This window comes from Lissotriton helveticus, chromosome 9, assembly GCF_964261635.1.
Source record: "Lissotriton helveticus chromosome 9, aLisHel1.1, whole genome shotgun sequence".
In the NCBI taxonomy this organism is placed as follows: domain Eukaryota; kingdom Metazoa; phylum Chordata; class Amphibia; order Caudata; family Salamandridae; genus Lissotriton; species Lissotriton helveticus.
This window is the reverse complement of record NC_136070.1, coordinates 132,366,745-132,393,552: the sequence shown is the minus strand read 5'-3', so window position 1 is coordinate 132,393,552 and position 26,808 is coordinate 132,366,745. Positions and strand designations below refer to the sequence as shown.

The window sequence follows — 26,808 nt, the reverse complement described above, 5'->3', positions numbered from 1 at the left end:
GCTAACGCAGTATCATCCAAACCCCCATTCAGTGCATTTACCTTCTTTTGCTCTTCTTTATCAGGCTATTGCGCGTTTGGTCACAGCATGGGTTCGGGGAGTATAATCCACATATACCCGCTGTACGAGGGAAGCCTCTCGGTAAGCCCTGCATATTATAACAGGAAAAGGGCAAATATACTCGTTACGAGCGTGTTCGAGAGGATGCTAACGCACTATCATCTAGAGCCCCCATTCAATGCAGTTACCTTGAGCGCTGTATTCGCGGACGTCCTGCGTGCTTCTGTTCGTCTTCCCGGCTAGCAACGTCAAGGAATGAACCGCGGATTTAAATACCCTGCATTACCGCGGGTGTTTGTTGATGACGAATGCGGAAATAATAGAACGGGAAAACAGACTACCCGTACTAGTAACATACGATTATTATGCATTATTTTTAAATTGTTATGAGGTTATGCAAGAGACTACTATAGCCGTTGGTATTGCAGTGCTTATAAGCCGAAATTCTTCGTGAACTGATTAAAGAAAGGAATTCTTATATTTGTTCATTTTATTTTAATTTTGTTTATATTTTTGTTTTTATTTTAATTTTAAACAGTCGCTAAGAAAGTCATAGGTGTGGGTCATTATTTTAAACATAAACACTAAATATTATGGGCACCAAAGTTGTATTAACAGAATAATCTGTTTGTATAGAAGGGGGCACTATTTTTTATATATACACCCGATATATCTAAATGTTGATGGTATGAGCGTATTAAGCAGCCAATACGGACACCTAAAAATCAGTGATTGTCCTATATAGCTCCAATAATCCGTTCCCACTCTTCTCTTGAATTAAGACCCCTCTTAACAGTGTCCAGAACAGAGATGTACCATTGCTCCCTTTCCTTCCTTCTTGCGACCATATTGCCACCTCTTTTACCAATTTTAATTTTTTCTAATATGAACCATCCAAATTCTGAGTCCTTGTGGCCCTTTTCTAAGAAATGGGCCACGATTGGAGCAGTGATTTTTTCCAGTCTCACAGCTGATCTATGTTCCTGAAGTCTTGTTCGTACTTCTCTCCCTGTTTCTCCAACATAGGGTAGGCCACACGGGCACAACAGTAAATAGACAACGTTTTTACTCCTACAATTATTGTGGGTCTTACATGTTATTTTTCTCGAATTACAGACAATTTCTGATCCCACAATACATTGATTGCACATATTACAGTTTCCACATTTTGTTGTTCCGGTAACCTTTGTACCATCAATAGTTCTTTGTTTATCAGCTGATTCATCTTTGTAGGTATGAACCAATAGATCACGCAGGTTGCTATTCTTTTTGAATGCAAATAATGGCTTTTCTAACAATAAATCTTCTTCGTGATTCAGAATGTGCCAGTGTTTGTTAACAATATTTTTTATTTGGTTACTCATGTTTGAGAATTTGCTAACAAATACAACCTTATTAAGGGGCTTCTTTTCCTTGGGGGTATTATGGATCAAAGCGTCCCGGTCAAAGAAACGTGCCCTTTTCATAGAGTTTGAGAGAAGTTTTTTCGGGTATCCCCTATCTTTCAGCTTAAGTTTGAGGACTTCAGCATGTTTATAATAGTCATTCAAATCTGAACAGTTTCTCCGTAACCGGAGAAACTGACTAAAGGGAATACTTTCCCTTTGGGATTTTGGGTGGAAACTAGAAAATTCCAACAATGTATTCTTCGCCATTGGCTTTGTATATAATTCTACTGCCAAAACTCCGTCACAGTTCTTTATGCATATATCAAGGAATTCAACCCTGGTGGTACTGTAGGTTGAGGTAAATTTTAAATTGGGATCTCCTAAGTTAATCCACAGGAGGAATTCCTTCAGGAGTTCAATTGGTCCATCCCATATGAAAAAAATATCATCTATGTAGCGGTACCAGCCCGCTACATTTTCGAAGAAGGGGGCCAATTCATTGTTGATGTGTATGTCTTCAAACCTGCCCACATATAGGCAGGCCAGACTAGGGGCACAAGTAGCCCCCATGCTGGTCCCTTTAAGCTGTTTGTAGTAGTCATTTTTAAAGAGGAAGACATTGTTAGTAAGAATAAGTCTCACACAATCAACTATAAAGTCCTTATTGGCCCCACCAAGATCTTGTCCTGACAGAATCTCATCGATCACTTCTGTGGTAGCCTCCTGCGGGATATTAGTGTATAACGACTCAATGTCCAGAGTTACTAGACATTGAGTCTCTTCACAAAAGGGTATTCCCTCAATTTTTGATATGATATGTGCTGAGTCTCGCACATATGATTTTAATTTACATACAATGGGTTTCAAAAAGTGGTCGACATACTTGCTGACTGGTTCCAATAGTGAGTCAATACTACTCACTATTGGACGCATAGGTGGATTAGTTCTGTCCTTGTGTAACTTAGGCAGGCCATAAATGGCAGGTGTCCTAGGCTCTAGATTGTTAAGAAAGCAAAACTCCTCTTCACAAATAAACCCGGACTCTTTGGCATTTGTGAGCAGAACAAGGCATTCATTTGCTATTCTTTCTAGGCTGGCTTCGGTAGTACGGACATAGTGTTCTCTGACCCCTAGGAGCCCTAGCATACGCCGCTCATAGTCCCCGGTGTCAAAGACCACTACACCGCCGCCTTTGTCTGCTGGCTTGATGGTCAAGGAGCCATCATCTTTCAACTGATTGATGGCCCCTCTTTCACTGGCTGAGATGTTATGGTTGTAACATCGCTTTTCTTTATTGAACAGTTTTTGAATGCCGCTTTCAACTGCCATTTCGAAGGCTTCGATGTTTTTATTTACCATACTAAGGGTGGGGGTGAATTTAGATTTGGGTTTTAAACCGGAGATGTTTATTTTTTCTCTGTACTCCCTGTTTTCGAAAAATCTTTTTAATCTGATCTTCCTAAAAAATGAGCGTAAGTCCTTTTCAAACTGAAATTTATCTAGATTGGTGGATGGGACAAAACTAAAACCTTTGCTAAGAATCCCTATTTCTACATTACTCAAGGTTCTACTTGATAAATTGATTACTGGTAATTTGGTTGTTTCCAGTACTTCTTGTTCCGGGTACTTAGATATTCTTGCTGAGGAGGTGCTTGGTTGTAGTTCTGCTGGGGAGGAGGACCCTGGATATAATTTTGTTGGGGGGGGCCCTGGTTGTAATTTTGTTGGCCCTGGTTCTGGTATTGTTGCCTCCCTCGACTGAAATGACCCTGGCCTCGATTCCCATTGTAGGCCTGCCCCCTCCTTGGGCGTGGTTCTAAAAAAAACCCTTGGTCATAACTGTTCCTACCAGCCTCACTAATCTCTTCTTCCTCAGATCCGGAACATGATGAGTTAGAGAAGGTCACTTGTTTGTTACCCCCTCTTGAGTATATTTGTCTATTGGGGGGTCGTTCCCAACTCCCATTGTATTTGTTCTGAAAATAGTTCTCTTTTAGGAAGGGGTAAGTTTTGTCTTCTGCATACATCTCAATGTCTTTTTTCAACTTATTCGTTTTTTTATTAATTAAGTAGGTACTATAACCCTCAACATCTCTATTAATGTCGGCCAGCTTTTTCTTGGCCTCTTCTAGGGCTGGGCAGTTTTTAAGTTCATCTTCAAGTTTGTCAATTTCTTCCTTTTCTAAGATGAGTAGGCCCTGCGCTGTTTCGATAATTAAGAGCATCCAGTCCCTACTACACCTATTTGAGATTAGTGCCCAGGTTTCAAGGAACTTCCTGTTCTCTGTGAATACTCCCGGTTCATTCCGAACCTGTAATCCAATGGGGATGATACCAGATGTTAGATATTCTACTAGGAAGTCAGCATGGGCTTCCGTTCGAATTAATTTTTTCTTCAGATTCACAAGCTTACCCCAGTTTTCTCCTTTACCTGAGGCTACTGTGATCCTATTCCCACTTTTGGTACTTATAATACGGTGGAGTTGGTCTTCACTGAAACCAAATGTTTTAATTTTATCCATCAGGGCTAAATGTCTCTGAGGATATAGATATTGGGCTCAAAGGCAAAATACAACTCTCCAGTCCAAAGGACCGTTCACAGAATCTCTAATTAAAGAGAGAGGGACCCCGAAACCAAAGGGATGGGGTTCCACAGTTGACGTTAGTCAGAAAGAAATTCCCTTTGGGTAAGGTAACAATAGTACAAAAATACTTACAAACAACCATTTAAGTCACCCACATATCACACGGAAGCAATGTAGACAGATGAAACTAATATATGTGAAAACACTCTAAAAATATTTTCTAAAAACAATTTATTCAGGATGCATTACATTAAATAAAAACAGAATCAGAAAATGGGAAACACACAAAAGACGATGCATTAAACAATAAAAACCACATTCAAGTAAAAAGGAGTATACGGGGAAAAGGATAGAACTCAATCAAAAAGACAACAATTTTGAATTCCTCCTTAGTTTGTATTCCCAGATTCACTCCTTAGGCGTCGACGCGTTTCGGCGGTGTATTCATTTAAATCCGCCTTCATCAGGACAGTAATAACGTTTCCCAAATAAATTCTGAAATTAAATAAAACCAATCTTGAGCTTACTCGCTAAAGATGAAATATCCACTTAATATACAGAAACCTCGAAACACTTTTTAAAAAACGTAATGCTTCCAACTAATTATGCTACCACAAATATATATACATTGCTTCCAAACCAAAACACATAGTGCATCATTCATGCTCATATAAGTATACAGAATTCATAATCTGACAGTAATAATTCAACACTTTTGATGATAGTCACAGCATTAAAGGCATTAGAATATATCTTTTCAAGCCTTAGAAAGAATCCAGGAACATTTGATTTTCCATGAGTATTGGTACGCTACAATTACCAAAGCTTAATATACTAGAGGTGGCACGAAAAGAGAGCAATGATACAGCACCTACCTCAGACACAATACAAGTCTGACAGATATTGTTAGGGGTATTCAGCCTCCTTCATATCACCACAACTTATTCGTCCAGCGAATTCGTTATTCTTTTATACATAAAAACCTATTTAGAAAAAAACCTATTTAGGAAAAATGAAGTGGTGGTTGGCCCTCTATATTCCATAACTCACGATTTACAAGGAATTTGACTTATGTGTCTCCATTTGTATCTAACTATTCAGCACTCTCCGCTATTTTCCTATGCTAATACATTAGGAAGTTGGACTTTTTTTTAATTTTTCAAATACTTACTGGTTAAAAATTGATGGTATGAGGCGTAAATACGTCTTTTTGACTCATGGAGATCTCCAGCTGACTGACTGGTAGCTGAGGAAATACACAGTAATAGGCTATTATTTAACTGACTGCCACGCTGTAAGTACTAGTTACTATGCCGAATTCTAGAGGCATACTTACAAATAATTAAAAAACTAGTGCCTAAGCACGCAGTAGTCAGGTATTCAATTCCAACTTCGGTCTTTTTAATCAGGCTTTTGCATGGGTTCTGGAGGTATGATCCAAAGATACCCGCTGTACAAGGGAAGCCTCCTTGTTAACCCTACATATTATGACAAGAAAGGGGGCAAATACAATCGTTAAACGCGTGTTCGTAGAACGCTAACGCAGTATCATCCAAACCCCCATTCAGTGCATTTACCTTCTTTTGCTCTTCTTTATCAGGCTATTGCGCGTTTGGTCACAGCATGGGTTCGGGGAGTATAATCCACATATACCCGCTGTACGAGGGAAGCCTCTCGGTAAGCCCTGCATATTATAACAGGAAAAGGGCAAATATACTCATTACGAGCGTGTTCGAGAGGATGCTAACGCACTATCATCTAGAGCCCCCATTCAATGCAGTTACCTTGAGCGCTGTATTCGCGGACGTCCTGCGTGCTTCTGTTCGTCTTCCCGGCTAGCAACGTCAAGGAACGAACCGCGGATTTAAATACCCTGCATTACCGCGGGTGTTTGTTGATGACGAATGCGGAAATAATAGAACGGGAAAACAGACTACCCGTACTAGTAACATACGATTATTATGCATTATTTTTAAATTGTTATGAGGTTATGCAAGAGACTACTATAGCCGTTGGTATTGCAGTGCTTATAAGCCGAAATTCTTCGTGAACTGATTAAAGAAAGGAATTCTTATATTTGTTCATTTTATTTTAATTTTGTTTATATTTTTGTTTTTATTTTAATTTTAAACAGTCGCTAAGAAAGTCATAGGTGTGGGTCATTATTTTAAACATAAACACTAAATATTATGGGCACCAAAGTTGTATTAACAGAATAATCTGTTTGTATAGAAGGGGGCACTATTTTTTATATATACACCCGATATATCTAAATGTTGATGGTATGAGCGTATTAAGCAGCCAATACGGACACCTAAAAATCAGTGATTGTCCTATATAGCTCCAATAATCCGTTCCCACTCTTCTCTTGAATTAAGACCCCTCTTAACAGTGTCCAGAACAGAGATGTACCATTGCTCCCTTTCCTTCCTTCTTGCGACCATATTGCCACCTCTTTTACCAATTTTAATTTTTTCTAATATGAACCATCCAAATTCTGAGTCCTTGTGGCCCTTTTCTAAGAAATGGGCCACGATTGGAGCAGTGATTTTTTCCAGTCTCACAGCTGATCTATGTTCCTGAAGTCTTGTTCGTACTTCTCTCCCTGTTTCTCCAACATAGGGTAGGCCACACGGGCACAACAGTAAATAGACAACGTTTTTACTCCTACAATTATTGTGGGTCTTACATGTTATTTTTCTCGAATTACAGACAATTTCTGATCCCACAATACATTGATTGCACATATTACAGTTTCCACATTTTGTTGTACCGGTAACCTTTGTACCATCAATAGTTCTTTGTTTATCAGCTGATTCATCTTTGTAGGTATGAACCAATAGATCACGCAGGTTGCTATTCTTTTTGAATGCAAATAATGGCTTTTCTAACAATAAATCTTCTTCGTGATTCAGAATGTGCCAGTGTTTGTTAACAATATTTTTTATTTGGTTACTCATGTTTGAGAATTTGCTAACAAATACAACCTTATTAAGGGGCTTCTTTTCCTTGGGGGTATTATGGATCAAAGCGTCCCGGTCAAAGAAACGTGCCCTTTTCATAGAGTTTGAGAGAAGTTTTTTCGGGTATCCCCTATCTTTCAGCTTAAGTTTGAGGACTTCAGCATGTTTATAATAGTCATTCAAATCTGAACAGTTTCTCCGTAACCGGAGAAACTGACTAAAGGGAATACTTTCCCTTTGGGATTTTGGGTGGAAACTAGAAAATTCCAACAATGTATTCTTCGCCATTGGCTTTGTATATAATTCTACTGCCAAAACTCCGTCACAGTTCTTTATGCATATATCAAGGAATTCAACCCTGGTGGTACTGTAGGTTGAGGTAAATTTTAAATTGGGATCTCCTAAGTTAATCCACAGGAGGAATTCCTTCAGGAGTTCAATTGGTCCATCCCATATGAAAAAAATATCATCTATGTAGCGGTACCAGCCCGCTACATTTTCGAAGAAGGGGGCCAATTCATTGTTGATGTGTATGTCTTCAAACCTGCCCACATATAGGCAGGCCAGACTAGGGGCACAAGTAGCCCCCATGCTGGTCCCTTTAAGCTGTTTGTAGTAGTCATTTTTAAAGAGGAAGACATTGTTAGTAAGAATAAGTCTCACACAATCAACTATAAAGTCCTTATTGGCCCCACCAAGATCTTGTCCTGACAGAATCTCATCGATCACTTCTGTGGTAGCCTCCTGCGGGATATTAGTGTATAACGACTCAATGTCCAGAGTTATTAGACATTGAGTCTCTTCACAAAAGGGTATTCCCTCAATTTTTGATATGATATGTGCTGAGTCTCGCACATATGATTTTAATTTACATACAATGGGTTTCAAAAAGTGGTCGACATACTTGCTGACTGGTTCCAATAGTGAGTCAATACTACTCACTATTGGACGCATAGGTGGATTAGTTCTGTCCTTGTGTAACTTAGGCAGGCCATAAATGGCAGGTGTCCTAGGCTCTAGATTGTTAAGAAAGCAAAACTCCTCTTCACAAATAAACCCGGACTCTTTGGCATTTGTGAGCAGAACAAGGCATTCATTTGCTATTCTTTCTAGGCTGGCTTCGGTAGTACGGACATAGTGTTCTCTGACCCCTAGGAGCCCTAGCATACGCCGCTCATAGTCCCCGGTGTCAAAGACCACTACACCGCCGCCTTTGTCTGCTGGCTTGATGGTCAAGGAGCCATCATCTTTCAACTGATTGATGGCCCCTCTTTCACTGGCTGAGATGTTATGGTTGTAACATCGCTTTTCTTTATTGAACAGTTTTTGAATGCCGCTTTCAACTGCCATTTCGAAGGCTTCGATGTTTTTATTTACCATACTAAGGGTGGGGGTGAATTTAGATTTGGGTTTTAAACCGGAGATGTTTATTTTTTCTCTGTACTCCCTGTTTTCGAAAAATCTTTTTAATCTGATCTTCCTAAAAAATTAGCGTAAGTCCTTTTCAAACTGAAATTTATCTAGATTGGTGGATGGGACAAAACTAAAACCTTTGCTAAGAATCCCTATTTCTACATTACTCAAGGTTCTACTTGATAAATTGATTACTGGTAATTTGGTTGTTTCCAGTACTTCTTGTTCCGGGTACTTAGATATTCTTGCTGAGGAGGTGCTTGGTTGTAGTTCTGCTGGGGAGGAGGACCCTGGATATAATTTTGTTGGGGGGGGCCCTGGTTGTAATTTTGTTGGCCCTGGTTCTGGTATTGTTGCCTCCCTCGACTGAAATGACCCTGGCCTCGATTCCCATTGTAGGCCTGCCCCCTCCTTGGGCGTGGTTCTAAAAAAAAACCTTGGTCATAACTGTTCCTACCAGCCTCACTAATCTCTTCTTCCTCAGATCCGGAACATGATGAGTTAGAGAAGGTCACTTGTTTGTTACCCCCTCTTGAGTATATTTGTCTATTGGGGGGTCGTTCCCAACTCCCATTGTATTTGTTCTGAAAATAGTTCTCTTTTAGGAAGGGGTAAGTTTTGTCTTCTGCATACATCTCAATGTCTTTTTTCAACTTATTCGTTTTTTTATTAATTAAGTAGGTACTATAACCCTCAACATCTCTATTAATGTCGGCCAGCTTTTTCTTGGCCTCTTCTAGGGCTGGGCAGTTTTTAAGTTCATCTTCAAGTTTGTCAATTTCTTCCTTTTCTAAGATGAGTAGGCCCTGCGCTGTTTCGATAATTAAGAGCATCCAGTCCCTACTACACCTATTTGAGATTAGTGCCCAGGTTTCAAGGAACTTCCTGTTCTCTGTGAATACTCCCGGTTCATTCCGAACCTGTAATCCAATGGGGATGATACCAGATGTTAGATATTCTACTAGGAAGTCAGCATGGGCTTCCGTTCGAATTAATTTTTTCTTCAGATTCACAAGCTTACCCCAGTTTTCTCCTTTACCTGAGGCTACTGTGATCCTATTCCCACTTTTGGTACTTATAATACGGTGGAGTTGGTCTTCACTGAAACCAAATGTTTTAATTTTATCCATCAGGGCTAAATGTCTCTGAGGATATAGATATTGGGCTCAAAGGCAAAATACAACTCTCCAGTCCAAAGGACCGTTCACAAAGAGGTGAAAAAGGTGGCAATATGGTCGCAAGAAGGAAGGAAAGGGAGCAATGGTACATCTCTGTTCTGGACACTGTTAAGAGGGGTCTTAATTCAAGAGAAGAGTGGGAACGGATTATTGGAGCTATATAGGACAATCACTGATTTTTAGGTGTCCGTATTGGCTGCTTAATACGCTCATACCATCAACATTTAGATATATCGGGTGTATATATAAAAAATAGTGCCCCCTTCTATACAAACAGATTATTCTGTTAATACAACTTTGGTGCCCATAATATTTAGTGTTTATGTTTAAAATAATGACCCACACCTATGACTTTCTTAGCGACTGTTTAAAATTAAAATAAAAACAAAAATATAAACAAAATTAAAATAAAATGAACAAATATAAGAATTCCTTTCTTTAATCAGTTCACGATGAATTTCGGCTTATAAGCACTGCAATACCAACGGCTATAGTAGTCTCTTGCATAACCTCATAACAATTTAAAAATAATGCATAATAATCGTATGTTACTAGTACGGGTTGTCTGTTTTCCCGTTCTATTATTTCCGCATTCGTCATCAACAAACACCCGCGGTAATGCAGGGTATTTAAATCCGCGGTTCATTCCTTGACGTTGCTAGCCGGGAAGACGAACAGAAGCACGCAGGACGTCCGCGAATACAGCGCTCAAGGTAACTGCATTGAATGGGGGCTCTAGATGATAGTGCGTTAGCATCCTCTCGAACACGCTCGTAACGAGTATATTTGCCCTTTTCCTGTTATAATATGCAGGGCTTACCGAGAGGCTTCCCTCGTACAGCGGGTATATGTGGATTATACTCCCCGAACCCATGCTGTGACCAAACGCGCAATAGCCTGATAAAGAAGAGCAAAAGAAGGTAAATGCACTGAATGGGGGTTTGGATGATACTGCGTTAGCGTTCTACGAACACGCGTTTAACGATTGTATTTGCCCCCTTTCTTGTCATAATATGTAGGGTTGACAAGGAGGCTTCCCTTGTACAGCGGGTATCTTTGGATCATACCTCCAGAACCCATGCAAAAGCCTGATTAAAAAGACCGAAGTTGGAATTGAATACCTGACTACTGCGTGCTTAGGCACTAGTTTTTTAATTATTTGTAAGTATGCCTCTAGAATTCGGCATAGTAACTAGTACTTACAGCGTGGCAGTCAGTTAAATAATAGCCTATTACTGTGTATTTCCTCAGCTACCAGTCAGTCAGCTGGAGATCTCCATGAGTCAAAAAGACGTATTTACGCCTCATACCATCAATTTTTAACCAGTAAGTATTTGAAAAATTTTAAAAAAGTCCAACTTCCTAATGTATTAGCATAGGAAAATAGCGGAGAGTGCTGAATAGTTAGATACAAATGGAGACACATAAGTCAAATTCCTTGTAAATCGTGAGTTATGGAATATAGAGGGCCAACCACCACTTCATTTTTCCTAAATAGGTTTTTTTCTAAATAGGTTTTTATGTATAAAAGAATAACGAATTCGCTGGACGAATAAGTTGTGGTGATATGAAGGAGGCTGAATACCCCTAACAATATCTGTCAGACTTGTCTTGTGTCTGATGTAGGTGCTGTATCATTGCTCTCTTTTCGTGCCACCTCTAGTATATTAGGCTTTGGTAATTGTAGCGTACCAATACTCATGGAAAATCAAATGTTCCTGGATTCTTTCTAAGGCTTGAAAAGATATATTCTAATGCCTTTAATGCTGTGACTATCATCAAAAGTGTTGAATTATTACTGTCAGATTATGAATTCTGTATACTTATATGAGCATGAATGATGCACTATGTGTTTTGGTTTGGAAGCAATGTATATATATTTGTGGTAGCATAATTAGTTGGAAGCATTACGTTTTTTAAAAAGTGTTTCGAGGTTTCTGTATATTAAGTGGATATTTCATCTTTAGCGAGTAAGCTCAAGATTGGTTTTATTTAATTTCAGAATTTATTTGGGAAACGTTATTACTGTCCTGATGAAGGCGGATTTAAATGAATACACCGCCGAAACGCGTCGACGCCTAAGGAGTGAATCTGGGAATACAAACTAAGGAGGAATTCAAAATTGTTGTCTTTTTGATTGAGTTCTATCCTTTTCCCCGTATACTCCTTTTTACTTGAATGTGGTTTTTATTGTTTAATGCATCGTCTTTTGTGTGTTTCCCATTTTCTGATTCTGTTTTTATTTAATGTAATGCATCCTGAATAAATTGTTTTTAGAAAATATTTTTAGAGTGTTTTCACATATATTAGTTTCATCTGTCTACATTGCTTCCGTGTGATATGTGGGTGACTTAAATGGTTGTTTGTAAGTATTTTTGTACTATTGTTACCTTACCCAAAGGGAATTTCTTTCTGACTAACGTCAACTGTGGAACCCCATCCCTTTGGTTTCGGGGTCCCTCTCTCTTTAATTAGAGATGCATTAGAGGTCCCCAGATGTGTTTAGGTCTCTGGGCCCTTGGTTCTTCTTCCGCGTAAAGTTCCAATTGAGACTTGCAATGAGTCATGTCTAGGAGCCAGTTTATTTTGGTGGATATTGCACATTTGCCCCAATGCAGTGCCACCCTCCTCTTTGCCAGCAGCATAGGGCCATATGTATCATGCAAATTCGCAATCGCAAAGGCCGAAATTCGCAGAATTTCGGCCTTTGTGAATGAGAATTTGCTAAATGGAATGTATGAAGCAAAACTGGTGCAAAATAAGGAATCGCAAAATTTGCGATTCCTTCTTTTGCAATTGCATTTAAGGAATCGCAAATTTTGCGATTCCTTAAATGCAATGTATGTAGCAAAAAAAAAAAGCAAAATGCCCTTAAGGAATCGCAAATTACCACCAACTTCTAGTTGGTCGTAAGTTGCGAATTCCTTGAAAAATGCACATTTTTGCATTTTTCAAAGTGCCATGTGACGCACACACATGCCCTTAGGGCATGTATGTGCGCCACATGTGCACCCATGCATATTTCAGGGGTGCAACAGGGTGTCCTTTGGACACCCCTGCACCCTTGAAATTATTCTCAATTTGCGATTAGCAAATTGCGAATCGCAAATTGAGAATAACTTCCCTTTCATTCCTATGGGCCTCCTGGCCCATAGAAATGAATGGGAAAGTATTCCTTAATTGTGATTCACAATTTGCTAATCGCAATTAAGGAATTCTAAGGAATCGCAAAAAAAATGCGATTTTGTCCATACATACCCGTTTGCGATTCTCAAATAGCGATTTCTTCAAAATCGCTATTTGAGAATCGCAAATGGGTATCTTGATACATATGGCCCATAGCCATGGACACTAATTTGCGATTGGCAGGTTGTAGGCTCTTGAACAGGCCGAGCCAGCAGCAAACCTTAGGGTTACATTGCACCTGTTCTAACACCATGTTGGCGAACGCCCCCCGTAATTTGAGTTGAATAGCGTCTAATTAAATCGCTGTGCCAGAACAGGTGCATAACATCTGCCTCTGCTGCCCTACACCGGGCACAACATTAATCCGCTCTAAAACCAAATTTGTATAATTTAGTCCGTGTATAATACATGTGGTGCTGATATTTAAAATTATTCACAAATTATAATCAGATGTGAGGATACGCAGATGTGCATGACAAAGCCTCCATTCGCCATGTCATAGGTTTATCCAGCACTGCATTCCAGCCCTCCAGTGCTTTATCCTGCGTCTGCAGTACATCAGTCTGAGCCACATTGTATAGTTTAGTGATTAGGGGGCATATGTATCAAAATACCTATTTGCGATTCTCAAATAGCGATTTTTTGAGAATCGCTATTTGAGAATTGCAAAATGGTATGTATGTAAAAATTCGCTATTTTTTAACGATTTCTTAAAATTCCTTAATTGCGATTAGCAAATTGCTAATCGCAATTAAGAATAATTTCCCATTCATTTCTATGGGCCAGGAGGCCCATAGGAAGGAATGGGAAGTTATTCTCAATTTGCGATTCTCAATTTGCTAATCGCAAATTGAGAATTATTTCAAGGGAGCAAGGGTGTCTTAAGTACACCCTGCTGCACCCCTGAAATTTACATGTGTGCGAATATGGTGCACATACGAGCGTCACATGGCTCCTTTACAAATGCCAAAAAGTGCATTTGCAAAAGAATTAGCAAATTACCACCAACTACAAGTTTGTGGTAATTTGCGATTTCTTAAGGTGAAATCGCAAAAATGAAATGTTTCTTACATAGCATTTAAGGAATCGCAATTTGCGATTCCTTAAATGCTTTCGCAAAATCAAGGAATCGCAAAATTTGCGGTTCCTTAATCTTTGCATCATACATACCATTTTGAGAATTTTTTGTTGCAAACGCTGCTTGTTTGCGAATTTCAGCGTTTGCGACTAAAAGATCCCTTGATACACCTGCCCCTAGGTGCCTAACCGTGTCACTAGTGACTAGTGTCTGTAACAGTGAGTGTTGATGGTTTCCTTGGAAATTGTGGGTAGAATTCACACTGACCAGCCTGTAAGAGTTAATATGTAAAGGTCGATAATGGCCATAGTATGGATGCCCGTGCGGGCTAGCAATTGCAGCACAGAGATAGACACCTACATGGCAGGATTGCAGCACAATGGTAGCACAGGTGCATATACCTTTTTTTTTACCCCACTCGTGCTTCCAGGACTCTCCAGGCTGCCGGATTTCTGTGTGACACATCTCCCCTCCTATGGGAAGTAGGGCCCGGCGCGGGATAGGAAAAGCATCATTGTGTTCCACTGCTACATGTGGTGTATATCCCTGCGATGCATACCAGTAATGTGCAAAATGGGAGTTTGCACATAGATAATGTAGGTGGAAATCTGGCGCATTGAACCCTCCACTCATGTATGGCAGTGTGAGTATATCCCAACTGATTCGTGATTGTTTCCCAGCCCAAACCAAAGTTAGCAGATTTGCCCCAAGCTTTTTGAAAAAGTACATCAGTGGTACAATGGGTATGTTAACAAAAAGGTATAATTTTTTTAAAATTCTTTTTTTGTTTAGAAATATGTTTATTTAGACTGTTGGTCTTTCAACAACATAAAAACATGTTACAATAAATATTTAAAACATACGATACAAAGTTTCAGCGACGCCTTAGAAAGAGCAGTTCCTGCCTCAATCCTACAGCTTACACAGTATGTCATGTATAAAAACACTCATAATATTCTAAATGATAAAATCTATCTAAAACTCTATCTGAAAACTAATGCTACAACCTAAAAAATGTATTTGGGGACAGAGAACCCAAGACTCACCAGGTGTTGCACACACTACTCCATATGGGGGCGGGCAGACATCATATTACATGGATCTATAAACCAGGAGGAAGCGCGTGGCATACGACGGCAACCTATTTCATTAGAATGGGTGATGCTCCTACATGAATTCAAGCGAACACACACTGCTGGCGCAGAACCCCCGCAAGACACCCAGGTGAAGCCAGGACCGAGCGTATACTAATCCACACACACTCTACCCCCTACTACACAAGTTCACCCCCAGATCCCCCTCTGAGCCTCACACCATCAACCAGGATAGGGAAACGTGCCTACAGTCTGCGGAACGACATGGAGTTCCGCTTCACTGGCCCCCCGCCTCATGCATCCCCAAGCACCTCCCCTTCTTTCCTGAGTTATGAATCCCCGAGTTCAGCTTAGAACCTGGATTACCATTTCACGACACCCTTTGCAGGGGACTATGGACTAGTGACTGTCATAGGGTCGGGGAGTTGCAGTAACTTTACCAACGGCTACTTCCTCGATGCCTCTCTGACGGAGTTGGCGGGGAGAATACCACCCATTAATTAATTACTTAATTAATTAATCACTTGATTAACTGCCACGCTGCTCTCTGACACGCAAATATTCACATCAATTGTAATACGGCAGCAGTCAATTGTGATCAATGTATGACATGTATAATTATAAAATCCAATAAAAAGGTTTTATAAAAAAATACATAAAAACCCCTAAAAAATGTATTTGGAGCAATGACCATCCTCGCTTCTAGGCTAATTTTCAACCAACCATTTCTATTTCCAGCAAGGACCTTTTTGCTGCCTTCATATATTTTGCAATGGCAATTGCTGTATCGAGGTTTGGCATATCTGTAAGGAGTTTAATCGCTGATAGGCACTCGATCACACCATATTTTAGAATGATGGGGTGTAAAAACCGCTGATGTAAAACATTTTGACAGTCCATTGTGATATGTAAGTTATCACATTTTGTGCCCAACCCACAAAAACATTTGCCATCAGGTCATATCATTACTGATTTTCTACTCACATGTGATACACAATGATTAATACCTATTCTCCATCTAAGCATTTCAGCTCTAAGGCCTAGGTTGGGTACCAGATAGGGGTACTTAATTTCGTTCTCCCAACTATTCATCATAAAATTAACAGATTTTTTTCTTTCTCAAGTACCCCAAATCTTCTATCCTGGATACTTCCTTCCCTAGTGTTCTAAGTTCACAATCTGTTGCTTCTACTAGGAAGAATGGCTGGTGGATTTTCACTTTTAGATTTTTACAAACTGCGAGCAGTTTCTTTCTGACCTCTGTGGCCCATTTTAGGTCACTATGCAAAGCTTTGTACTTGCATCATTGTCATACTTTCATGACTTCCCCAGAGCCCAATCCTTTCCAGACTCTTAGAAGGGCCCCTTGCTCCTGTACGTTCCATGATGTCAAGCCCAGCTTCAATCTGATTGCCTGGATAATAGAGGAGCCTGGTAATGCCATCAATAGTTTTAGGCATTTCCTTTCCTCGATGTCCCAACTAGAATTCCCACTTAGGCACAAGACTTCAGCTCAGTACTGCAATTGTGGGGGTATCATTGCATTATATGCTTTCTACAGTGGTCTGTGAGACATATCCCATAGATACGGTTACATTTTCTTAACCCATACACTGATGAATGGGCTTTGGCATTCTGGGCCGCTAAATGTGTGTCCCATTTTAGAGATTTTGAAACCAGATACCGAGATATCTGTACTCGTTCACATTTTCCAATTAGGTTCGGCCCAGATAACAGTTAAAACTCTAGACTTTTTTCCCAAAGCATAAGATTTTAGTTTTGTCCATATTTACAGTCAGATGCTTAGCCACACAATATTCATTAAAATCAGTTATTTTCCTCTGTAATCCCATCTCTGTCTGGTCAAGGATTACCACAGCATCGCCATACATTAGGCAGGAAATTTGTTTCCCAATCATTTTTGGGCTAGCACTTCGATCCACCTTCAAAATAGATGGCAGATCAGCCAGGTATATAGCAAAGAGTAAGGGGGCTAATACACAACTAATACTCAGCCCTGTTTTAGACCATTCTTGATCATAATTTTCGGTGTCAAGGCCCCGGCTGTAGCCTTAATGACTTGCGCCCAGTTATAGCTATGTAACTCCTGGATAATTGCCAGGAGCCCATCCGGGATACCCTATTTCCTTAAGGTGCACCAGAGGCACCTCCTGTCCACTAGGTCAAATGCGCACCAAAGTCAACAAAGCAGCAGCACAACTTCCCTTGTTGTTCCATAGACTTCTGCGCCACAGCCCAGAGTACAAAACAGTGGTCAACCGTGGAGTGACCCTCCTTAAAGGCCCCTTGTTCCACCTGCACGATCGACCGCTGTTCCGCCCAATCCTTCAGACTGCCAAGGATTATATTGGCGAATACTTTTCCCCCAATATCCAGTAAGTTAATCAGTCTTTAATTCTTCGGGACTTTCCTATCTCCCTTCTGGTGGATAGGTCTGAATACTGCCCCCCTCCACTTCTCTGGGATATGGCCCGAGTCCAATATAGCCAAGAGATAAAAATTCCGTCCACCAATTTTGCTGGGATTTTATTACGATGGCCGGGAGATTATCTGGTCCCGCAGCACGGGTTAAGTTTACGTTTCTTATAATGTCTATCACCTTTTCTACTGTAAAAAGGGATTTTAGACCTTCCACGGCCTCTCTCCAGGGATGAGTATTTCCTCCATCAGCCTCGACACCTGTCACATATAGCTCTCCTAGATATTCTTCCTATGCTAATTCTTTCACTACACAGGGCATAATCCAGTGGGCTGATACTTCGTTTATCAGATTCCAAAATGTACAGATGTTTTTTTACTCTCGAATATTTCCAGCAAATTTACCCAACATTTCTCTTTAAAAGCCCTCTTCAAGTTCCTAACTAGCGTTTTATAATCCTTCCTCAATTTTACCAGATTTTTCTGTTTTACTTGATCGTATTTTTTTCTTAAACTTCTTTCTTCTCTCCTTATTAATCTTTTCTTAATATACACTCCCCATTAAACCACCTTGTCTGCCTTGCGTAGTTTGCATAACCTTTGGGCGAGAATTCGTACTTTTCAATTCTACTCTAAGGCATTGTACCATTTCTTCTATAGTTTCCTCAAACCAAGCCACTTTCTTAGCCCTAGTATCTCCCAATCCTAATTTCTGTTGAAAGCTGGACAACTTTTCAGTATATTCCTCTGTTAATCTTGTTGTCAAACGTTTGGGATACTCTGATTGTTGGGGGAGAACTATTTCGCTAGAGCTGATTCAAAGCGCAAGATCTTATGATCACTGCCTTCACACTGAGTTACCTGACACCCTTTTATAAGGGCAAAACTTCAAGCATGGATAAACGCAGAGTTGATGGGGCAAAGTTGAGTACCTAACCTGAAGGTCTGTTTGGCCTGGCAATCTGTTTCCCACCTACAGTTTAAGCAAAATAGTCCTTTTAACTGCAAATATTTGCCCAGCTTCACATCTCGTCTGGAACTAGTGCAAATTGGGAAAACGGCTGGGGGCTATATTATTTGATCTCAAGAGTTCTTTAAACCCAGGATCTTGTCTTATTGGGTTCAGTTTATGATTAAAATCACCAATTACAATGATCATATAATTCTCAAATTTTTTGCACAATGTATCCAGGTCTTCCTTGAAACGTCTCATTTCCACCTTGTATTCCTCATTAGTCCCCCATTGTATGTAAACATTCACTATTACCAAATGTTCACACAACCCTTCTGAAACCAGTATGGATATGGTTCCTCCCCTCCAGTTCCCTAACTAGTATTAACCATATCCCTTCGTTTTCAGCATTTACAATAGCTGTTATTACCAGACTTGAGTGTACAAATACCTTGGTAAATTCTTTCCCTTTAATATTATGGCTAAATCCTACGTGTCTTAAATTCTTCGTGCCAAATTCCCTCAAACTTGGGTACTAAGAGAATTTTTGGCCTCCCGCTTATTTGATGACACTGGTTTTACTTGGTCCTTTATTTACCACACCCCCACCCATAAAGCACTCTCAGGGTCCCTCATTGACCTCCTATTTATAAGTATGGTTCTGCACACTTGAGGGGTTACTTCTTCTCTGCCCCCTTTCCTAATAACCTTTGGGATTCCTTTCACCCTTTTTTTCACAACCTCAAGCTTTCTTTTTAGAGCCACCAATCTACATAGGTTATAGCGCCTATACCTCAGTTGATCCCTCAATCTGTTTACCAGCATTGGGCATCTAGAAATATAGACCTCCTGTAGATTGGTCGTTTGCTCAGAGTCCCTGGAACCACCCTGCGTCAAGGGGTCCTGGACCTGGACAGGTCTCACTACCATGGGCCTTAGGCATTAGGCCCCTGATCTCTTGCAATTCCCCTAAATGTTTCTGAGATTGAATTTCATGGGTTTTTAAGATGTTATTATTTAGCACAGCTACTTCTAGCAACACTTGCAGAGTTTTTTGTAACCTCAGCATTAAGTCTAGCATTGAAGCTGAAGGTGTGGCTGATATATCTATACCCAGAATAACATTACTTGCTGAATATTCTATAGACTCAGTTCCTTGAATTTCGGGTTGCCCCGTACTCTTGGCAGTCATAGCTGTTCTAGTCTGGGTGGAGTCATTTCTCTGCTCACTCCTTGAACTAGTTAAGGTCATACCTTTGCCATCCATATCAACGCCATCGGACAGGGAGAAAATCCAAGGAGAAGAAGATAATCTGGGATCCAGGATGGGATATAAGTTTAAATGATTACAAAAGGATACGTCCGACCCGGTAGCACAGTCACCAAGATTCACTTGTTCATTCAATGGTTCTTTATTTAAATCTGGGGTTCTTACAGGGGTTTGCAATCTCTTAAAATGCTTGCCTTCAAAGTCCTTTATTGATTTGGATACTTGCGCTCCTCCTTTCCTCCTAAGTGGATGTCGTCAACTGTACTTTTGTTTCTCTTGGAAGACCTAGTCTTTACCATTCCCTTGGGTGATTCCAGACACTCTACCAAAGTCCCATGTTCAGGTATAGACTCATTAATGAGGCTGTCAGGATCTTTCTCCCTTTATAAACTTTAGGCTTCCTTGGTGCCATCTTTCAGGGACACCTTCCGGACTGTTTAACTTTTAAAATTGAATTGAGGTTAAATTTGCTGTATGAAACTCAGGTCTATTTCCTAGCAGCATATTGTGTCACCGTATATTAACTCTACCACCCTTTTATTAATATATAGTTGGGGGTCTCAATTTTCTATGTCCTGTAAACTGGAACAAGAATTAGTTTATAAAAGTGAATAGCCTAGACTCAATTACCGGTCCACTTACCTCCACTGTGCACTGACTGGCTGGCTGACCGTATTCCCTGCTTCTGTCCAGGGGCTTCTTTTCCCTTGGGCGGTTTCTTTTGAGCTCCTCCTCTGTTCTTCTATTGTGTCCCCCTGGGCCACCTTGGGCCCTTTGCCTCACCGGCTCACTGTCTACCTGCAAACGCTTCTGGGTTTGCAACTGGGCACAGGAATTTGGGAGTCTGGAAACCCCCAGTCCATTTCACCTCTCGAGGCGCCCAGCTCCTGTTTCCCAAGTTCAATTTGCTGCTGATCCTAAGGGCGCTACATCTGCTGCGGAGCCAAGGGCGTAGTGCTGGGCCGTGCTGGCTTGCTTCCTGCCGGAGGCAGTAATTCGCAGCGGCACCACCTCACTCCTTTGCTCCGTAAACGCTTCCATGCTGCCTGGGATAGACAGTTCACAGTCCGCATCGTGTCTCTCCCTCGCTACTCTCCCAGAAGTGAGCGCACGGCGAGCAGAGTCAGCCTCCACGTCGTCTCCGCGTTATGGTCAGCTGCACAGTAGGGTAAGTCAAAGAAGACCACCATTTTTAAGATTGCTGGCCTATATGTCAAAGACAGGGGGAGCCACGTCCACCTAGTGACTTGGTCTTCCAGGGTCGAGACCACCGTACAATAATTAGACCTGATGGCCAAGTCAGGATCCCAATGAATCCATATCCTCAGTGGGAACTCAAGGGGGCTCTCCAAGGTGCTAAGGAGTAGAGGGAATATGACTGACTTCGCCTAGTTGATGCTCAAACCGGAGTAATGTTCAAACCAGATGTATTCTTGAATTACTGGTGACAGTGCGGTCGGTAATTTAGTGCTGATGCCTAATAACACAAGCCAGTGGCTCCAATGTCAATGCAAATAACAGGGGCGACAAAGGGCATCTCAGTCTTATATCTCTGCCAAAGGGGAGTTTCTCAGATGTATGTACCTTAATATGTTTGCTGGCCACTGGGTTAGTGTAGAGGAGACCCCATATGGGCCATTACCGTAAACATGTATACCCATCCAAAAGAATGAAATGCCTTTGCAACGTCAGTAGGACCGCAGCAGCTTGCAAAGAGGGATTCAACTGATGCAGAAGGGTGAAAAAGAGAGCTCAAATTTTGTGCGGTGGATCTGGACGGTATGAACCCGGACTGATCAGGCAACACCAGTTTTGGAAGTAGGGGCTGCAGGCGAGTGGCTAAAATTTTAGCTAACATTTTAGTGTCTATGTTGCCGAGGGACAAGGGTCTGTACAACTCGCAGTGTTCAGGAGCTTCATCATGTTTTAAAATGGTCCCTATTAAGGCTTCGCACAGAGAGGGAGGTAAACTGGTGCTTGTGATATGCCTCTTTGCAGGTGTGGGGCCAAGAGTTCGTCAAACTCCTTATAGAACACATCACTCAGACATTCTAACCCCGGGGCTTTACTATTAGGATGGCTGGCAATCTAAAAAATAAATAAATAAACTCTTACCTTGCCGCCGGGTCCTGCGTCTCTGCTTCTGCTCTCCTGTGTCCCACTCCAGGAATAGGAAGCACAGGTCAGGGTCCCCAGACCAATCACAATGCTACTCTGTGATTGGTCTGAGCACCGTGACAGGGCGCTCAGCCAGGGGCTGGAGGGTTGGGCATCTTCTCCACGCATGCTGTAATGCAGCCTGCACAGAGTACAGGGAAAGTGCACATGAATGTTTTGGAAGGCCTAGAGGGCCGGCCAAAGAGTCATTGCGCACTTAGGAGGGTTCTACCGCTCCTCCCAGCAGCCCCGCCTGCCCCCTCATGCAAAGCTGCCGTAGCTGGAGGTCAAAATAAAATGATGATAATGTTACATTTTACTCATTTAATTTGTTTCCTTTCTTTTACTGCTGCAGAGCAGTGAGGCGACTCTCCTCCCCCTTAGCAGAGGAGCCGCCACTGCAGCAGTAGTGCTCAACCTCTTGCAGTCCCACTGCTCGGTAATGGAAGGGCGAGATTTTGATCGATACCTTATCACTATTGATCCAAACCTCGATCTGGTCGACTGAACCTTTGTTGCCTGTCTTTGAGGAAGAAAGTGCCTCTGTTACCAAGCTAATTCACCCAATAAAGGACCCCGCTCCCAAAGATCACAAACAACTTCTAGCTTTCAAAAGTTTATTGTAAGCTTAGGATAAGCTGCAAATACAGGCATCTCAGAATGAGATTCACGAGATACACAGGTCCAACTACATACATGTGCTCTCTGAAAGCCCTCAGACGAGCAACGGAAATTACTAACACAAGTTCTAAGAATAATAAAGCTATCAGCATTGACGCATATCTCTCCTTCATTTAAGTTGGAGGAAAACACACAGGTTAGGCTGTCCCTACCCTGCTCTAGATGGTATCCCTACTTAACCAAATCCCAACCTAACAAAGGTGTCAGCAGTGAATGACCCCCAAGGGAAGTCACTCACTCTAAGTCTCTTGGTGAAAACCTATAGTTCTCCAGTCATGACCCCTCTCTGCCTACCCATCCGCTCTCTAAAGGGTCCTCAGGTATCTGCTCTAACTCCACCCAGGGGTACTGTCCCTAATACAAAACAGTCAACAACATTTGAGACGCCCCTCGTGAGACGCCTCTCACGTGGTGTAGCTTCTGGCTTTTTCCATACTGCTTGTGTTGGGCCTCATACGTTGGAGTTGACCTTGCTTCTCAGACTCTTCTCCGGCCCGCTGATACCCCTTAAACATTCCGGAACCCTCCTCCATGTCTGGGCCGTCTACTGAACAGACCTCTATTCATTTTATTTATAATTGGATTCCCCCTTTTCTCTTGCAGACAGACATCTGCAGCCAAGATCCCAACTCTCATAGACTTCCAAAAAGGTTCGCAACATTTCTTGGCCCAGACATGTACGTGTAAATCAATGTTAAAACATTTCAGTCCTACAGCATTTCTCATAATAATTATAGCATTCAACTTCTTCATTAATTAAAGCATGTTAATACTCTTATTCTATTATTCAGTAAACACATCTATAAATCATGGCCCATTAATGCAATGACCAAAACATTAGTACAATCTATGTCGTGAAAAGAAACACCTTCCCTTTTAGCTCTGGCCCTGAGGCCTACCACATTCTGCGTTTAACCACATGCCATCTTACATTTTAGCAGCTACACGACATGGATTCAGAAATAATCACATCTAATAAAATCATATAGTGTCACACATTTCTGTATTAGTTCCACTTCTACTTAAATCTCTACATTAGCTATACATTCAGAATATAATTTCAGATACTATTAGCACTCATGGCATTTCTCCTCATGATTTGTGCTTACTACAGGTAAGTGTGATGCACTCATACATTTAGGTCAGTTTGCGCTCTCTCAGTTCCCCCCTTTGATGACCTCTCGGGGTCATCACTAACATTTAAACTGCAGTTATTGCTAGCATAACTTGTCTCTGCGCTTCCAGAGCCCTCAGACTCCTGTACTGATTATCTTGTATGGCAGCCAATCTCTGCAGCTGCTCTCTTTGGGCCCTTTCTGACCTTTTTGCTCTGTACCATTTGAATACCCACACCAATCCCCACAATATGATCCCACAGATCAACATTATGATGATAGGTTTCAGTATATACCACACAAAGCTTTTGCCTAAGGTGGAGATCCACCCTCCAACTTCACTCATTCCGTGGCCCACCTTTTCCCAGACATTTTCTCTACTCAAGTCTTCGATCTCCTTGTGAATATCAGTTATGTTCCTAATAACTTTCTCAAGGGGCTTTGAATTGTCTGGAATGTAAGTACAACATTCCTGGACCTTCAAAGCCTTACAGACTCCGCCCTCTTTTGCTAGTAGGACATCTAACGCAAGACGGTTCTGAAGAACCATAGCCCTTATCGATTGCATCTCTCCTTCTACCAGCATTAAGGACTGAGCAGTGCTGGCAGACAACCTGTCGACGACTGTTGCCAGTCGTCTAATTTTAACATCATTAAGGATTAGACCCAAAAGAGGGAACATAGCTCCAAAGACATCTCCAACCATTTCTGCATCTCCTACATCTCTCCTTCCCCTCGATGATGTCTTGCCCTCAATGATCTCTAAGTCTTGTGCATGATATATTTTGGGGAAGACAATTGCTAGGTAACATGATCCATACCAGTTGTCAGGTAGTCTCACGTAGGCATTTCTTCCACATACAAAATACACATTTGGAATCACTTGCATTCCCTTCAGGAAATCTTTAGTATAGTACTCTATATTGAAAGCATGTTCACAGTCGACTTCTCCCACGTATACATTTTCATAATACGTTTTGGCTCGGTGAAGACATAGCTTTCCTCTCTGCGTCTTATCTAAAGCTATTGGACCACTACTACCCTTTCTCTTGTGTGCCTTCTCTTCCTCGGTCCAATCTGTTTTCCATTGTCCTGATTTTTTCAAAATCTTTTGTCTCCTGTAACGATCATCCACCTGCCCTATGAACTTCTTCTCGACTTCTGACACTTTGCATGTCAGGTTATTTCTACGGGCATGTGAAGTATCTAAGGTAATCCAAGGAATGAAGAACTTGGCCAATCTGTCTTCACTCTTCCAGTAGTCCCATTTGTTCATCTGCTTATAATTTGGGACTTCCGGCAACACTGAATCATAGTTGGAGAAATAGTATTCAAAACTATCTCTCTCATAAAATATACTAAGCAATAAGCTACATGTAATGCCATATGTCAGCGGGAGGTGATGATATCTAATGCCTTCATCTACAGACGCTGGCAACTGCATGCAGACGTAACAGTCCTTAACCTCCATGGCATCCACGTATTCATATAAGAGTTTAGCATAAGCATTTGACCTAAAATCTCCTTGGGACTCATCTACGTGTAACCTGCGGGCTTCTGCAGCTAATAACGCTTTCTCTTGAATGTTTTCCCTTTTCTCACCAGCAACAGTGGGTGCAAGCGTTTCTACAGATTTCACATCAGTTACCTTCGCCTCTTCCTCATGTCCCTTTACATAAGAAATTGTTACCACTAAAGCTATTAATATTATCACTCCTACTATTAGTGTACCTATTATACATTTAGCTCTGCGGTTCTGGGTGCCGGCTTCCATTTCGTCAGACAATATGGCTCTCTCTTATCTTAGCAAAAAGTTCTTTTCTTCTCGTTCCTTTACAGTCTCTTTTTAATCCTTTTGTCTTTAGAATCCACACAACTGGAAGCTGACAACCTTCTTCGCAAAAGTCCTTTAACAGTTCAATAAAGACAACCCTAGCCCTTCTCCATCAACTCAAGGGAAGTTCCCTAATATTCTCTGCTTCCTGGGCGCTAGGTAATCTTCTTTTTCTGCTTGCTTTATTTACAAGGTCCTTTAAGCATCTACTATCAAGTTTGTGCCTGCAGCTTCGATAGCAAAGTTCAGTATTTCCAAACGAAGATTGTGCTCTTCATGGGCTGTTATCGTTGTACCAAAGTCGGGGAATTGCAATTCTGAGAGAAACATATGTTTTAACTTGCTGAGGCGGGGAGGTCTGGGGAGCATGAATGTTAGTGACCCTTCTTGTTCGACTCCGGGTACCAACAGTCGTATTTCCACGGTGACGATGGGCTCAGAACTGGATACCACCACCGCTCGGATCCTCCCTGTCTCCTGTTTCACAGACATTTGTCGCCAGATATGTCCACTCAGGTGTGGAGTATCTTCTGTTAGGCACACGCACTCTTCTTGACCTTCTTCGGTCCGGTGCTTCAGCGCCCTGAGCACCTTCTTCCGGGTCTGAGTCTTCTGATATCGGAGGAAGGGTTACCTCTGGAGTTGACCTCAGGCTAGAGCTCCTTCTTTGCGGCCAATTAGCTTCTCCACGTGCCCTTCTACTCCTTCTCCTTCTTGTCTGTTCTCGCTCTCTGTCAGACCTGTCAGTGTCTGACTCGTACTCCCAGCTACTTTCTCCTTCTGTAGCGTCGTCTGTTTCGCTGTTGTACTGACCGTCCTCAGCTTGGTCAGACTCGTTCCCTGCTTCCGCTGGCACCTCTTCAGCTTGGCTAGCCCCCTCTATGGCTTCTCGGTCCTCTGCTGGACGTCTATCCGAGAGAGGAGCTGTTTCTTCCCGAGGTGCTGGAACCCTTCGCGTATGTGACGCGTGGATCCAATTGGGCAGGCCTCCCACCTTCACAGCTGTGTTCGTGATCAGGATGATCTGGAAGGGCCCACGCCAACGAATATCCAGGCAGCTTCTTCTCACATGTTTTTTCACCAGGACCCAGTCCCCAGGGTACAGGTCATGGCACGGGCCCTGGCACGATGGAACCTCGGCAGCCTGCACCTGAAGGGACACAGAATGAATGGCGTCAGACAGCCCCTTACAATAGTCCAGGATCATATCATCTGTGATATTTAACAGTGCAGTAGTTGGGACAGATGGCAGCCTCATTGCTCTCCCCATTAACACCTCATGTGGTGACAACCCCGTTCTTCTGTCGGGGGTACTACGAAGGCTCATGAGGACCAATGGCAGGGCGTCAGGCCAACTCAGGGTCGTTGAGGAGCACACTTTTGCAATTCGGGCTTTGATCGTGCCATTGATCTGC

The 26,808-nt window shown here is 41.7% G+C and overlaps 1 long non-coding RNA gene across 1 annotated transcript in view; it reads right to left on the bottom strand.

The window, feature by feature from the left end:
• Window positions 1-4,247: 4,247 nt before the first annotated feature.
• Window positions 4,248-26,808, bottom strand: part of LOC144782659 (uncharacterized) — a 201,304-nt gene continuing 178,743 nt past the window's right edge. Inside the window, exon 3 of the long non-coding RNA XR_013601194.1 lies at window positions 4,248-4,528. This is a non-coding gene — a long non-coding RNA (uncharacterized LOC144782659). The remainder of the gene's footprint in view (window positions 4,529-26,808) is intronic.